We start from the raw sequence: 16,534 nt of genomic DNA on the forward strand, positions 1-16,534 counted from the left end.
AGAACCTCTAGGTTGAACTTTTGGTAGCCTCTCCAGGCCAGAAGCCAAGCCAAGTGCTTGCCAGACATGCCTGAACCACTAGTTAGATTGGGTGGATTTCTTTCTTGAGGTCCCCGAAGTATCCTGAGGTTCCTGCACCTGCCAGGAAGTGACACTCTTTACTCACTTGGTGAGGCTGCTGGGAACTCTGTAAGCAAGGTATCAGGCCCACAGTTCCAAGGGCCTTTATGGCTCTGGGTTTCATAAAGTCAACCTTAGTTCCTTTAAGCTGTCTGGCCATATCTGAATCTATGCTCGTCTCTCTCAAATATGACCTTCTAGTCAAAGCCTTGGTAAAATCACCAATGTTTCCAATGGCGTCCTGTTAGCAAGGAGAACAGATTCTTATGGAACTTACGCTAATGACCGTAATTGCAATGGAAGAAAGACCACTCACTGAGACCTCCTGAATTTCGAGGGTTCAGGTAGAGAGAAAAGTTAAAGGCTTCAGTTTGTTCACAGAGGAATAATTGTCTTATTATTTCTGTATATCACTGATGTTTTAAGAGAAAGTATCCTTAGTCTGGAAAAGCAAATATTAGAGAACCAGCAATGTTTTAGACAAGAGTCTTAAACTATAATCATCCTCAGTTTAGTTAGTTCTGGAAATTCTTACCAATTTCCGTTTTAGGATCTTAAAGATATTAAATACCTGTATTTGTTCTAAAAGTCTCTTTTATGAATCCCAGCAAAACTGTCTTAATAATTACCTACGAAAACTTTGAGACAATTAACAATCATTTAAGTCATCTTTTTGCTAACAAATTGCAACAGATGTAACACGAGCTTATTTGACTTTCAGCAAACCTTGATAGAATAAAAGTTTCACACTTAATGCTGATAAGTTTAAAGACAACATTTAGGTAATTATCATCTGACATGTCAGGAGGGAGTTTACTAGCTGACACATTGGGGCAAACACATTCTGCAAGAGGCCCTCAGGTCCGGGTGTAGACCAGTGAAGGCCCAGGTACGAGCAATGAAGGTACCCTACATGCATTTGCCCTGTTTCCCGCAGAAGAGATCTGATAGATCCTACTGAAGTCATGCAGTACCTTTTTTAAATTTGTTTCCAGTGGGAGAAAAGGCATCCCAGGGGAGAGTCCTTGGGGGCTGAATAGAGAACGTCCATTACCAAGAAAACCAGTCCTCCCGTCCTGACTCCCGGGTGGCATCCCACATGCAGGGTATGTCAGAGGTTCCTGGAGTCATAGTGACTTGAAGTGTCCCTCACATGAAATCTCTGTGACCACTGTCTGCCATAAAGGCCCTGTAGGAGAGAGACCTGCCCTCCCCCTACTTCCCCATCTCATTCTAGACTGCAATGGATGCCGTGTATGGGCTGAGTTTGCCTTGCTGTGAAGGCTACGTGCACCTTGGCTTCCCTTGACATGAAGGCCCCAAGGTGAAGGCCAACTGCCCCTTGGCCTGTCCTTCCGAAGTCTCCCCGTGAAGGTCACAATGTGCCTTGGCTTGCCCTGCTGAAGGCCCCGCTGTGAAGACCACATGCACTTTGGCTTGCTTTGCTGTGAAGGCCACTTAAAATCTACTTTTTTAAACCCATGGACTACACTAGAGACATTTTATAAGAGGGAAGTACCCAGTTTTGTGACTTAAGTAGTTAGTAGAGGACACTGATGGAAAGCAGTACAAAGAGAAATCCATCATGATCTAAGCAACATTCCAACACATGTCATCCTCATAGCCAATGTCCCTAGGAAATGGTCCCGGGTTGGGGTGAAGTTCAGTCGGGTGCTGTTTTCAGCCAGGTCCGCACGGAGGTCTTGCAGCCAGAAGCGGCTAGACCAGTGATGCGAAGGGGATCACATTAGACCAATGAGGAGGAAACCTCACAAAGGAGTCTTAAAATTGGCAGCTGTCCCGTGCCCATGACAGAGGACTTTGCCTAAGGACAGGAGTAAAGAGATGGCACCAAGTTTCTGGGTCTTATTACCACCCCGGGCAGGGCACTAACTTCCAGCCAAAAGGCAGGCTTCTCCTTCCGGTAGAGTAGCCATGGGCTAGAGGATTGCAGCCTGAGCAGCAGGCATAAAAGTGTTCCATTAAGACCGCACTCCCTGACAAGCTCCTGAAATGAGAGTAAAGGACGAGAAGGAAAGTACTCACCAAGTTTTAACCAAAGCCCTAGGTCCAGATATAAAGATTCAAAGACCCACACTGGACGCTAAATGATGTGGTTTTTATTTTATTTTATTTTTTTATTTTTTAAAAAGATTTTATTTATTTATTTGACAGAGAGAGATCACAAGTAGGCAGAGAGGCAGGCAGAGATAGGGAGAGGGAAGCATGCTCCCCGCCGAGTAGAAAACCCCATGTGGGGCTCGATCCTAGGACCCTGAGATCATGACCCCAGCCGAAGACAGACGATTAACCCACTGAGCCACCCAGGCATCCCATGATGCGGTTTTTAATAGGTGAAATTTGGTGGGGCGGAGTCCAAAGCCAATGGCCAAGAAAGAATTCTCGAGACGTCTTTGGTGCAAAACGGTGGTTTTATTAAAGCACAGGGACGGGACCCATGAGCAGGAAGACCAGGGCTGTGAGGGGTGGCTGATGATATACTGTTGGGTTGGGGGAGGTAAGGGAAAAGGGAGGTTTTCAAATGAGCTTTCTTATGCTAAAGAGGACCTACAAAATAGGAGAGGCCTTGCCACGGTCAAGTTAAGGTTGTTTTTCCCTCTAGCAAAGCATTAACCTTAAGAGAGTTGGGAGTTTCCTTCTGAAAGTTCCGTGGTTGATAAGAATGCTTTTTTCCTGTGAATCACTAAGACATTTGTAAACTGAGGGAAACCCCTGTCCCGCAGGAGTCTAATCTCTCTACGTTAACCATTTGTCTTTCCTTCCCTTGGCTTTAGGGCAGCGGGGATGCCTGAGGAATGTGAGACACAGATCAGATCACTCCTGTGGTGTCAGCCTGTGCTCTGTCCTCAGCTTGCCTTCTGCTCTGTCAACAATATTGTTGCAGTATTCAACTGTATGTCTGGCAGTAGCAAGTTCTCTGTCAATGTCATATGCTATTTTGGGAGGACGTAGTTGCCTCAGCCTCTACAGACTTGAGAGGTGGGCTGGGGAATATATTCGCCTATGGAGTAATCTCTCCATTTCAGTGGGCTTCCTGTTCTTAAGCTGGGAGAGAAGGTTAATGCAGGAGGGGAGCAGATCCATTCATTCTTGAGGTCTGCATTAGGGTAAGGGTGGCCCCAAATTTCTGGGGTGTGCCTGGGAGGGGGGCACAGAGGAGCCTGAAGCCCAAGCTGCAAAACTTTTCTTTTTTCCAGATCAGAGTTTTGTTTTGCTTTTTTAAAAATTTTTAAGCAATCGCTACACCCCACATGGGCTTGAACTCACAACTCCAAGGTCAAGCGTTGCTTACTCCACCTCCCACCCACCGCTCTCCCCACTCCCCTCCACCGCAGCCAGCCCGGGGTCCTTCCAGTTCAGTGTTTTTAAATTACATTCCTCAGCATATACACAAACCCGAATCTCTAGTCTTCAGCCTGCCTGGAAGATAAACCTGTTAGGTTAACCCCTGGGACAAGGGATTGAGAAGCGAGAGAGAGCCAGAGGCAGACAGCGGCTCTGTGGCAAACAGGGGTGTTTATGGTGGTGCCAGGAACCTGCAGAGAATGTCCCCGGCTAAAGTGGAGCCCGGGGTGCGGCTTCCAGGCGGAGGGCTGCCTGCGGGCTGGGGCTGCGGAAGCGAGTGCCGCGGCCCTGCAGTGGGGAAGTTTCAGTGGCTCGCCCCATCCTTAGACTTGCCCTTTTCTCAAAAGGGTGTGTGGCTTTACGCCCGTTTCTAACCATCCCTTTCCGAGAAATCAGGCGATTTCATTCTGGGCTCCCAGCACGGTCAGGAAACTGGTCTAAGAGAAATCACGTGGCGCGTGCCCCGCCCCTGCGAGGGCCGGCAGGAGCTCTGGGACTCCGGTCGGGTCACTCGGTGGGGGAAGACGTGCAGGCTTCTGCCTCGGCTCCCACTGGGGCTCCTCCCAGCTGCTGTTGGAGCGCCCCGTGCTCGGACCTGTGGCTCTGCCCTGCGTTCTTCTGCTGCCTGGGCCTGCATGCAAAATGGGACCGTTGTTCCCAACGCTGCTGGTGGTGGTGGTGGCGGCGGCCGTGTACGTCTTCTGGCAAGGAAGATGCTTCGAACAGCATTACGGGCATCACCCCAGACCTAGGGGAGGGAGTTCAGGTGAGGTGGGAAATGGTGGGCCACGGGGCGGGGACGCGAGGTGAAGAGCCAGGCACAAGGGTCTAACCTTAACCACGGAGGTGATCACAGCCTCCTCCCCCTCCCCCCCTGTGTTTCCTCCCTCTCTGCCTGCCCTTTGCTTTGCCTCCTCCGCTTTTGTCCCTGCTCTTCCCTCTCTTCTTCCTCCCCCCTTCCCAATTTTATTTCACCTCCTTCCCACCTCAGTTCGGATCCCTGACCCTCTCCCCGCTCCTCGGGCCTTCTTGCCGAGAGCTCTAAATTTGAGTTGAAAAGGAGCAGAGAAAGTTTTATGGGTGGTGAAGGCCGTGTGGGCTGCTTCTCAGGAAGGATTGGGAAGATGGCCATGGGGCCCTATGAGTGGGGCTGTTGGAGCTCCAGGGTAGGACCCGACCTTCCCCGGGCACTACATTCCGTCCCTGGGAAGAGAGGGGGTTCCTGTCAGCGCTCCCAGGTATGAGCCAAGCCCCCAGAAATCCCGTTTTCAGCCACCTCATCGGGCCTGCCATTGTCGGGGCTGCCAGTGGCCCAGAGGGTGTGCGCCCTCCTGACCTGTGGGAAGGCAGGGTGTGGAGAGCCTCATTATGCCTGTTTTCACTATCCAATTCTAGCACATTTCCAGACTACGAGATTCAGTGCCAACATGTCTTTCAACACCCAAGTGGTTATCAACGAAGGTGAGGTTTTCCGTGAAGAGCAAAGGACCATCCCGACTTTGGAGAGGCAGGGGAGTGCTCTGAGGCAGAGATGATGAAGGTAGGTGTGTCCTGAGATAGGTGACCCTTACCTGATCTTGAGGGGGGCAGCTCTCAGGAGCCCTGAGGTCAAAAGCAGAGAGTTCAGGAAGGGTTTTTTCCTGAAAAATTTCGAAAGGGGTCATGGCCAGAATGGGTCATGGGTTTCCCTGAGGGTGGTTTCTTTTCTTTTTTTTTTTTTTTTTTTTACGATTTTATTTACTTATTTGACAGAGATCACAAGTAGGCAGAGAGGCAGGCAGAGAGAGAGGGGGGAAGCAGGCTCCCTGCTGAAATCTTTTAAAGATTTTATTTATTTATTTGACAGAGAAAGAGAGGTCACAAGTAGGCAGAGAGGCAGGCAGAGAGAGAGAGGAGGAAGCAGGCTCCCTGCTGAGCAGAAAGCCCGATGCGGGGCTCGATCTCAGGACCCTGAGATCATGACCTGAGCCCAAGGCAGCAGCTTAATCCACTGAGCCACCCAGGCACCCCGAGGGTGGTGTTCTTAGGTAATTTTCACCATAGCTCTATAACCAGCTTCCTGGACTTAAAATCTGGAGTTTCCTTACAGGGCTTGGCTCTTCTTGCATACTCCATCCTTAAGCACTGGGAAAGCTATCCCAGACCTGGGTTCTGGCACTGTTTGCAAAATTAGTATTTGCATTGCGGGAGCTGAGGCTGAAATCAGGGTGGCAATATTTCAATGTCGTCTAAGCTCACATATGATAGTGACTAAAGGTCTGTGAAATCCGTTGGGAAAAGAAAAAACTGCACAAATGTCCTGGATCGGGTGCTGGACTGCCACCGGCCCTTGACTGGACCGACAGAGTTACCAGGAGAAAAAGGGCTTGTGGAGGGGTCTCCATGCAGAATCGGGGTGGGAGGGACTGAGAAAATTCCAGGGGAGCTTGTTTGTGGTAGCGCTTTTGGGAAGCGGAGGCCTTGGTGGGGGCAAGGTGAGGGGTTGGGGGAAGATGGCCCACTAGGGGCCCCCTCTGTCAGTGCAGCGTGGCTGCTGTCCCTTCTTACCTGGCAACCTGACTCCTCAGGACCATGGGGTGTTTTTTCCCACTGACTGAATCACTCATTCTTTCAACAAAAATGTATTGTTTACCTCAAATGTGGGAAACACTTGATCTTGGAGGCCACGAATCAAAGATCGTCTTTTTTTGTCTTCCTCTCCAGGTGACATTTTCCCGTATGGTTACCAACACCTTGGGGACCTCTCGCCTTTCTTGAGACCCAGGGCTTAAATCGGTTTTGAATCCCACGGTGATAATGTAAATGACCCTTCTTTGTCCTGCTCAGTTATTCATTTAGCCCTTTTCTGTGCTCCTGTCACCTCAAAGAATGGGGGCACCTTGTCCCAGCACTGTGGAAGCCCTGAAGTTGACTCCTCAGCTCTGGGTGTTGACATCTCCACAGCTTCACCCGCCAGATCAAGGCTTTCTGCTTCCCATCGCCTTTGGTGCTGTTTTCCTCAGATTCCTGTGTCCTCCCTTTCTCTCTTTGTGCCTCCATCACTCCCTTACTCTTCTCCATCTTACTTTGAATTGCTTTCCTTCCCTTTGAAGTCCCAGACCCCTACCCCTTCTCCTTAGTTTAGGATAACATAAATACATTCTTTTGCCTAACTGTCCTTGGAAACTCATGCTTATTGTGAATTCCTCATATGCACATCAGTAAATGTAATTTGATTTTTTCCTCTGATAATCTGTCTCCTGTCAATTTACTTCTTAGAACACCTGTAAGACTCTCAAAGAGTATAGAAACTTTTTTCCTCCATAACAGTGTATTGGGGCGAAGGGGCTCTGTAATGTAAAATATTTATGATTAGCGAAATGAGTGGGGAGTTCTTAAAGAATGAGAAGAGCGGCTCCATGACCTGTGTGTGGTGGTGGCAGGAAGTGCAGGGGCTGAGGTGGGGGCAGCTGCACCGGGGAAGACACTCTCCACAGGCTCACAGGGTGGGAGATGACCTAGAGATGCCAAATGACGCTCGAAGATGGTAAGCTTTTCCTCCAGTCCCCACACAGACTTTTAGTATGTTCCAAAGGCCACACAGCACTGGTCCCAGGAGTTCCCACAAGGCCAGGGGTCTCCTTCCCACCCAGGGGCTCTGCCCAGCCCCTCTGCTCCAAACAGAAGATGGGAGAAAAGTGGGGGATTTTGCCAACTCATTGCTGTTACTTTAGAAGGCTTCCCTACAACCTCTTTTCCTTTTGTACAACATTGAACCTAAGGACACAAACCATTTCATGGCAGGATTCCTAGCTGACCTACTCAACTCTTTTTGTCTTCCCTTCTCCCCTTCTGAACCGAGCTCCCATTTTCTTCCAGGAAGTTTCTGGTCCATTTGATGCATGCCTGCAGAGAGCATGTTTTGGCAACAAACAGAAGTTGTTTGAGAACAGCCTCCCCCACTTGCTGGTCTATCTGGAGGCCTGAAGCCCTTGGCAGCATGACCTGGATGGTGGGGAGAGGAGGGAGTACCTTGGGCCCTGAGGGAGAATGGGATCACTTCTCCCCACTCTGTTCTGACAGCCCCTGAATGAGCGGGTGACCTCACAGGGACACGGTCCCCTCAGAGAGGTGGCCTGTCAATCTCCATGGATTTCAGACTCGGCGGGAACCAGGGAGGCCCCAGGCGTGAATCCAAAACAGGGACCAGGAGCTCCAGCAAAGACAGATATTTCTGCTCTAAGTTCAGGCGAACGCTCACGACCTTCTTAGACACTGTTCCCCACAGACATGAGAGGAGGGAGAATCCCCCAAAACACAGATGGAGTGACTAGCATCCGGGTAGGTGGTGGTGGGTGACAGATCATGGATGACTTCAAGAGAAGGAGCCATGAGGTATTTCTGGGACACCAGGCTATAGTACCCACAAATCCGTACCTACCCCCCCCTTCACTTCCTACCCCGAGGAAACTTCCAGAGAGCCCTCCCAAGCATGTGTAAGTAAATTTACATTCAATTCAGACAAGTTTGAGCCCCCTCCTGGTTTTTTAGGTCTTTGTGCTACCTCCACTGAATGTAGTTCAGTAAGGCCCCCCAGTGTGCCGTGCTAGCCTTGGTCCTGTATTTTCTGCTAAGCAAGGCTGTGTGATGGGTCTGTGGGAATACGGGGAGGGGGTAGGAACTTTCTTGTGACCTCCGCCTACACTCAGAGACGTGCTAAGACGTGCTAAGACTGGACTCAACTTGTAGTGCAGGTTCTTCGGTTTGGGGGTGTCTTCCCAGACTCTCTGCCAAAGGAAATACCATGCACACCAGCTGCTTCCAGAAGCCCCCACTCTGGGAGGTTGAGCCAACTGCAACGCAGAGGAGGAGAGTCCAGGAAGAAAGTGCTCAGGGATGGAAACACAGGTCCACAGTGATGCGGCCATAGTGGGCACGTGCTCGTGGAGGCAGCAGGAAGCCCACCTTTTCCTTATCTCCTCCTCTACCCTATTCCTCCAAGATGTGGACAGGTCAGAGGGCAGAGGTTGGGGGATGGTCCTTGTGGTCTGGGTCTCTCTGTTTCTAGTCCTGGAACTCATGCTGATCTGGGAGGGGTCTGAGCAGAAATGTCCTGCTCCTGAGAGAGAGAAGACTGAGAAGGATGGAGGGTGTTGTACCTTGTGGGATACAAGATGTCCTCCCCGACCAGAGACTCTGCTGCAGAGGAGAGCCTGATCCCCTCCCACCTGGAGGGATGGGGGGAGGGGGAGAGGTAATCCAGACAGAGAAAGATGGGGGAAGGAGGGGAGAAAAGTGAGCCCAGGATTTCACTCACATCAATCGCAGGTGAGGAGGAGGACAGGCGGAGGGAAGGAAAGGGTGGTATGAATTTGGGAGCTGTACCTGCTCAGAGGAGGGGGGTTTCCCTGCTCCCCAGCGAGGCAGGGGAGAGACTGTGCTGTCCTAGCAGGGTGGGGGGGAAGCTGCGCACGTGGCCCCCACCGCCTTCAGACACCGGGCCCTTGCCCCTAGCTGTCTTCCCACCCGTTGAAAAGCAATCTCCCTGACACTCAGGGGCGCGGGTCTCAAAGCACAGAGTGGGGGCACCTGGGTGGCTCAGTGGGTTAAGCCTCTGCCTTCGGCTCAGGTCATGGTCTCAGGGTCCTGGGATCGAGCCTCTCATCAGGCTTTCTGCTCAGCGGCTAGCCTGTCTCTCTACCTACTTGTGATCTCTCTCTGTCAAATGAATAAAATCTTTAATAGAAAAAAAAAATAAAAAAGGCACAGAGCAGCCCTAAAAGTCCTCTCCCCCACCGAACCTGAGACAGAGAAGAGGTCGTCAGATTTGAACAGCTCCCTGTGGTTGTCAAAGGCTCTGTACACACACGTCCAGCCGGACCCTTCCCCACGGTTCGCGGACTAGGAAAGGCTTTTCTGTCTGCTTTGTCAGGGAGGACTTGTGCATTCAGAACACCCAGTGCTGTCCTGAGTCACACTGCTTTACGGAGACAAAAGATTCAAGTTAGGACTCAGACTTGATCTGTTCCCATGCCCCCAGCCTGGCCCTCTAGAGCCCTTAAAGACTGTGTCGCGCCCTGCCTCCAGCTGCATCCCCAGCACCCAGCTGGAAATGTCCAATATTGCCTTTCCCAATGATGTTCTGGGTCCCATGATTGTGTTTGTGTGTGTTTTAAGATTTAAATATTTATTTGAGGTGTGGGTGGGGCAGAGGGAGAGGAAGAGAGATCCCCAAGTAGACCCTGCTTTGAGCTCGGAGCCCAACACAGGACTTGATCCCACGACCTTGAGATCACGACCTGAGCTGAAAACCAAGAGTCAGACCCTTAACTGACTGTACCACCCATGCGCCCCTGGGTCACAGTTTTTTAAAAAGAAAGGACATGAGTTGATTAAAGAGTTCTGGGCAAAAAGCAATGTGACCCACCCCCATGTCCTCAGCCTCAGCAAGTGCTAGTGGTTGAATCATGCAGTCATTGACCACTGCCCCCAACCTGTACAGCAGATGGGCCTTTGAGAATATTCCCCCCCACCCCGGTGAGGGCCAGCGTGTCCCCTGTGGCTGTCCGGACACTGCTTGCGGACACTCTGCTCAGATCCAGGGCCCCCACCTCCACCACCACCGTGGCCACATCTGTTCTCCCTTTGCAGGGACCTCGGCCCCTGTGGGCCCTGCAAGATGGAGTCTCTCTGCTCCCTAGTCCCCAGAGACAGCTGTGCTCAAACTGCCGTCCCCTCCAGCAGGGGTAAAGGGAAGTGCCTGGGCATGGGGCTAATTTCTCACATGTTTATTTCTTCTAAAGATTTGATATGAATGATTTCCGGCCTCATTTCTGCTGTGAAAGAAAGGTCGTGGTCTTCTTCCATGTTTACTACAGCTGTGGCTTGTGCTTTTATAGTTTCTGAGAAAATGAAACCACGGTATTTCACAGAATACTGAAAATTGCAAGGAATCACATGATGGCAAGTTTAGAAGGTTCTGGAGGCAGGGGCTAGAAAGGGAGACACCTATGACCTCATGATCCCACTTTATTAATTCATTTTAGCAACACAGTGGAAACAAGCTGAGCTGTCCCTTGTACTAAATCCTCGGAGGTGCCAACACGGGGTCCCCAACACAGCCTGGGTTCCAGGGGACTCGGGGACACCCGTGCCTCACAGTCCGGGCTCCCAAGTACTGACGGTAAGGGGAATGGCTTTACCAAAGCAAGGAGCCCTTGATTCCAAGTCTTGAGCTTAGCAACACTAAACAAACTAACGCATAAACAAGTAAATAGCAGTGGAGGGAAAAACCTTTCAAATGACTTCTGTCTCCTCAACACAAAACAACAACAACCAAAATGGAGAGAGGGAGGACGCACAGAAGATGGCCCTGTGGCCACCCCTGTCCTGTTTGCTGCTGATGGACACTCACCCGGACAGCTGGAGAGCTGGTCCAGTGGCCTGTCCTGGGGCCTCACTTACGAGCTGTCCCGAGGTGCCCATGTGTGTGTCCCTTGCGGGCCGGCATCCCAGGCTCGTCCGGCTTCAGCTGTGGGGACGCTACTCTGCTCTGTCCTGAGGGCCGCAAGAGACCTTCTCCCTGGCCCATGTCCATCCTCACACGTGAACTCAGGGACCTGAGGACTCAGCGGGGGCAGCTGGAGGAGTCCGACCTCTTCCATAGTCACACGTCGTGAGCAGGGCGGGCCCCTGCGTGCAGCCTCTGTGGGGAGGGCACATGTACACGTCCTCCTGTGGTGGCTCCGGGTGGGCGTCTGGCCCCATCAGGATGCAGGGGCTCCTCCTCCTTCCTGGGGGGCAGAGGGCAGCTCGTGACCCAGAAGGCACAGCTCACTCAGATGGCCTGGGAGACTCACCCGGCCTCCTTCCCCTCTCTCCTCAGAGCCCTCCGAGTTCTGCCCGGTCTCTCTAGAGAGGTGCAGTCACCTCAAATCTTCCTCTCAGCCCCTGGTCCTCTCCTGCCAAGGACGCCCCTGGTGGTGGGAGCACCGACCTGCAGCAGCTGCCCCGTGGAAGCCCAGGGTCCCTGGGAGGCTGTCTCTGCACCTCCAGCCCGTGGGAAACATGGGATCATCGAAGCACCTCTGTCCGAGGCCAGGAAAGGTGTCCCCGCACCAGGAAAGGCCCCAGTTTATCTGGAAATTCTGCATTCATGTCTGTGGGGGGCGTGACGCCCTTGACGCTCTCTCATGGTCACTGTGGGTTCCAAGGGCTGCCTCTCCCTGGTCTCATGACCTTGGCCCATTTCACTTTCCGGCCCTTCCCTTTGCCTGGGCTGACGCCACCCCACAGGGAAAGTAGCCCGATTGCTGAGTTTCACCCTGTTACCTTCAAAGTAGCAAAGGGTATTTGTGCCCACGGAGATTTGGGGAGTCTAGAGCTTCTCAGAGGCGTTTTACACACCACAGTGCCCGACGGGCCTCCATGCTCCTCTCCCAGCCCCCTCCCCTCTCTTGCTCTTGAGTCCAAGTAAGCACAGCCCTGGCCAGAGTCTTCCCCCTATCACTGGGAGGAACAATTTTCTTCCCCACCCCTATCTTGGCCCCGGGTCCTACTTCCCAGACGTACTGGTTCAGCCATCTCTCTACAAAAGCAAAGGTCTCAGCTTTTATTTTGTAAAGGCTTTATTTATTTATTTATTTATTTGAAAAGCGAGAAAGCAAGAGCAATGGCTAGGGGCAGAGGAAGAGAGAGAGAGATGGAGAGCGGACTCCTCGCTAGGTGGGAGCTGTCCCAGGACTGGGTCCCAGGGTTGGATCCCAGGACCCCGAGATCAAGACCCAAGCCAAAAGCAGAGGCCTAACCCACGGAGGCTCCCAGGAGCACCGTGGCTTTTAGAAATGGAAAGAATTGAAGATTCTTTTTCTTCTCCCTCATCGGCAGACACATCAGTCAGCCTAAAGACAACACCAAGTCATTTCGAAGTCTGTGTGCGCCATGATTCGGTTTGTCTCTGTTACATGATTATTTTCAGTTAATGATCTACAGTACACGTTTCTGCCAATGCCTAGGATTCCTCAAAAGGCTTTGTCTTGGGAATTCAGAAGCCAGTCTTGGAACTCTACTCTGTAGAAGGCTTTCTGCAAATCGGAGGTGACGGGGTACAGTGGGCAGGTCCCACTGTTCCCACCGCAAGCCAAGCCCAGGCCCAGGTGTGACCCAAGTTTGCTTGAACCTGTCGGGCTGCCGGCTGCTGTCGTTCGGGCTCTGAACTCACATGCAGGCAGCCCCGTCCGTGCCTCTCCGGAGCTTGGAATGCTCTGTACTTCTGAGCATTAACACCTGACTGCCTGAGCAGCCTCACAACGGGGGCCAGACCTCAGTGCCTCTCCTGACTCGGGAATGTTCCCAGACGTCACAAGGGGGCGCCCCACACCAGCTGCCCTGCCCTGACTGGGGAGGCTGGTCACTGGGGGGATCTGGGATTATGTGAGAATTGTTCATTAGCTTCTCTTGATTGCCAAGTTCGGCGGAACATAGAGAAGTAACAATGGTGGGAGCAGAAGTGAGAACTGTCGTTTGCAGAACTTAATGCTTAATCTCAAGCAGAGAAGCCGTCCCTGCAGAGCAGGAAGAAGCCAGAGCTCGGGCTGGAGGCTCATGGACCTCAGGCAAGGCACTTCGTGACCAGCGGCAGGGATAACTGCCCAGGAGGAGAGGGTTCCAAAGGCTGAAAGGAACGTATTTTATTGTGTCCAGGGAGATGGGTCCTTAGGAATTTGATTTTTTGAGTAAAGCTTTAAGTATTCTCTACATCCAATGTGGGGCTCGAACTCACAACCACGAGATACAGATTCACACGTTCCGCTGACTGAGTCCCCCAGGCACCCCAGCAATTTGATATTTTTGATTATCTAGGAATGCAAACCTGCTTATAACACGAAGCTAATGTTCACATTATTTTCACATACATTTTCAGCATCCGTGGTGCCTGGAACCCCCCTGAGCTAGCAGAAGGCTCTGCTCAGCGATGAGTCCCCAGCCTTTCTCACCACCACTGCTCGGTGTTTGAGTGGAAACCCCAGGCCTTATCCACTCCCAATTCCAAGGGAGAACAGTCATGGGCAGTGTACGGTTCCCAGACTGTGGGGGATGGGGTCCTTCTGTTTGGTCCCTTCCCAGGTCTCGGGTCCATGGGAAGAAGGGGTGGTGCCCCGCGGTCTCGCTCAGCCAGGACACGGTCACATTCTCGGTTACTGCCCATACATCCAGCTGCACCTGTCTGTCCCCTCCTGTGTAGATGAAGGCTCCCGCTAATGTGACTCTTGGAGGCCAAAACCCCCCAAAATTCGTGAGCCTGAGTGAGCACTGAGAGCTGTCAGAGCCCTTGCCACCACACCCAAACATGCTTGAATTCAGGGAAACTGGTCATGGAACTGGTCAGATGGGGCCTAGGTCCCCTCCCACCACCTCAAGAAGACTTCCCTGTGAGGAGGGACCCCGGGAATCACCGCACAGTCACCCCAGGGCACATTCCTTTTAGGGGATGAGTTCAGGTCTATGGAACCCAGAGGATTAGCCAAAGGGATAATTCTACTGTAAAGATTCAAAGGATCTTCCTTGGGCCACAGCTGCTTGATTTATGTCTAAAACCTCTGGTCCCGGAAGTAGAAATACCAACCCCAGTGAAAAAATGTTACTGTGTCTGAAAGCATGTTTTGGTTCCCATCAAGCTGGGAGCCCCAGAATATGGTGTTCGGCACCCGTTTGGGTCCAGATATGACCAGACAGATGTGAGGGGGACAAGCACCGTCCTGCCAAACCGCTGACAGCCTTCAGGGTCACGACAACAGCCCTCATGAGAAACTTCCCTTCTGTAAGGAAGGGTAAGAAGTGCACTGAGAAGCAGCGGGTGCAAAATCAAACAAACAGGACGGCTCGCCTAGATGAATCGGCATACGGAAGCTTCCAGAAGGCCTCAAAATCCAGACTAGCTTCATGGAGAGATTCCTTGCAGAACACCCGTGAGAAACTCCAGACCCAGGTTGTTCAAGGTGACCGGTGACTGTTGCTGGTTGTCCCACTCAGAAAACACAGACTAGTTCTGGGGGTGAAACTGGCCAGATTGCAGAACCTGCTCCCCTCCTCCCCTCAGCTGACATGGCACTTGGTCCCCAGAGGCACAGAAAGGGCTCTGCCACCTTCCGGAAGGTATTGACTGAGAAAGATAAAGCAGCTAGAGGCTGGGTCCACCCAGGACAGCATTGAAGCCACAAGCCAGCTCCTCGAGGAACTGGGAGTCCCGGCCCCACCTCACACATGTCTGGGATGCTAGAATGCGGCTCTGGAGGTCAGCTGAACTTCTCCCAGTCCTTTTTCCCCCACCCCAGAGCTCTGCTGTTTACCCCCAAGGGCTTGAACTTGCCTTGTGGCCTGGGGCTCTGAGCTGTCAGTATCAAAGGACAGACTTCAGGGAGGTGATCAGATCAGCAGTGGCAACCACATTTGGAACGTGAGGCCCCGGGAATTCCTAAGTGCAGGGAGTCGGAAGGTCCCTGTTCCCTCCGTCTACAGCGTGTGTACGCATGTGCTGGAGGCGGGTGCTATTTCCTACCTCCCGGTGGGATGCCCGAAATTCACGACTCTGTTCATCAACATAAATGAAGTCTTCATAGAAGTTCTCAGAACGATCCTAGGAACCAACCCCACTACTTTTCAGGTTCACAGGCTCTGGGGTCATCTTTGGCAAAGGAAAGCTGCTCTCAGTCTGGTTTCATTAAATCAGGCCCGGCTTCAGACGGAGCAGCATTAAGTATCGTGCAGAAATCCCACTTGTCCTCTGCCTGCTCAGACCGGCTCATGCTCCCTCGCACAAGGTCTGTCAGCGGGAAAAATAGCTTGGGATGATGGCGACTGTGTCCAGCGTCTCGTGAAGTTGATGTGAACGGGTTACAGATCACTGAGAACAAGGAAATAAAATAAATACTAAGAGCATAAACATCTTCAGGTGAACTTTTCTTTTTTTTTTTTTTTAAGATTTTATTTATTTATTTGACAGATTACAAATAGGCAGAAGCAGACAGAGAGAGAGGGGGAAGCAGGCTCCCCGCTGAGCAGAGAGCCCGGTGCGGGGCTCGATCCCAGGACCCCAGCCAGGATCATGACCTGAGCCAAAGGCAGAGGCTTTAACCCACTTAGCCACCCAGGCACCCCTAGGTGAACTTTTCAATGTTTCTCCAGCTCTTTTGGTCATCTGAAGCCTTCAGAGTTCCTAAGTTAAAGGAAACGATAGTCATTAATTGTCTAGGTCAATGCCGGTGAGATGAAAGACTGAGACCTTAGCTTCCAAACGTCGGCTTGCCTCTGCAGGGGCCGCTACGGAGACCTGGGTCTATTAGCAAACATGTTACAAACCCTGAAACAAAATTTGCCGGAAGAAAGTAGGTTTTCAGAAATTATAAAACATTTTCATAAATTTGCCAACCCCCAGAATGCAGGTGTAAAGGACTGTTCATGCTTGTGGACTCCTTTATTTTTACAAAAAATGAAGGTTTCTTTTTCGTTTTCTTTTTTTTTTTTTTTTTAGAGATTTTATTTATTTATTTGACAGACAGAGATCACAGGTAGGTAGAGAGGCAGGCAGAGAGAGAGGAAGGGAAGCAGGCTCCCTAGTGAGCACAGAGCCGGATGTAGGGCTTGATCCCAGGACCCAGGGACCATGACCTGAGCCAAAGGCAGAGGCTTTAACCCACTGAGGCATGCAGGCGCCCCAAAGATGAAGGTTTCTAAAGGTGGAAAGTTCTAATGTATGTAATTAAAACAACCAGAAGAAATAAGGGATACCTCCCCTAATGCAAGAAAAGTAGGATGTGTGTTTTCAGTAACAGCGGGTACAAAGAATGGAAAGGCATTCTTTGTTTTGGGACTAGAAAGGAATTTTGTCCTAAGGGAGACTGATTATGTCAAAGTAGGGAAGAGAAAAAGCACAGGACAAAATCTGAAAGTAACAGAGAGAGTTGTAGAAGGTTTATGAAAAAGGAAACTTGGCAAAGGAATTTTAATGTGTGGTCAAGTCAGAAAGCATTTAACTAATTTGAATGAATTTTAGATTTATGTGTGTGCTTGA

General features: G+C 51.3%; 1 long non-coding RNA gene across 1 annotated transcript; it reads left to right on the forward strand.

Moving 5' to 3' along the window:
- The first annotated feature begins 4,740 nt into the window (after positions 1–4,740).
- Positions 4,741–6,643, forward strand: LOC116874262. Its single transcript, XR_004383956.1, has 2 exons — positions 4,741–5,026; positions 6,190–6,643. It is a non-coding gene; the product is annotated as an uncharacterized LOC116874262 (long non-coding RNA).
- Positions 6,644–16,534: the final 9,891 nt, after the last annotated feature.

This window comes from Lontra canadensis, unplaced genomic scaffold, assembly GCF_010015895.1.
Source record: "Lontra canadensis isolate GAN:19392208 unplaced genomic scaffold, GSC_riverotter_1.0 scaffold36, whole genome shotgun sequence".
In the NCBI taxonomy this organism is placed as follows: domain Eukaryota; kingdom Metazoa; phylum Chordata; class Mammalia; order Carnivora; family Mustelidae; genus Lontra; species Lontra canadensis.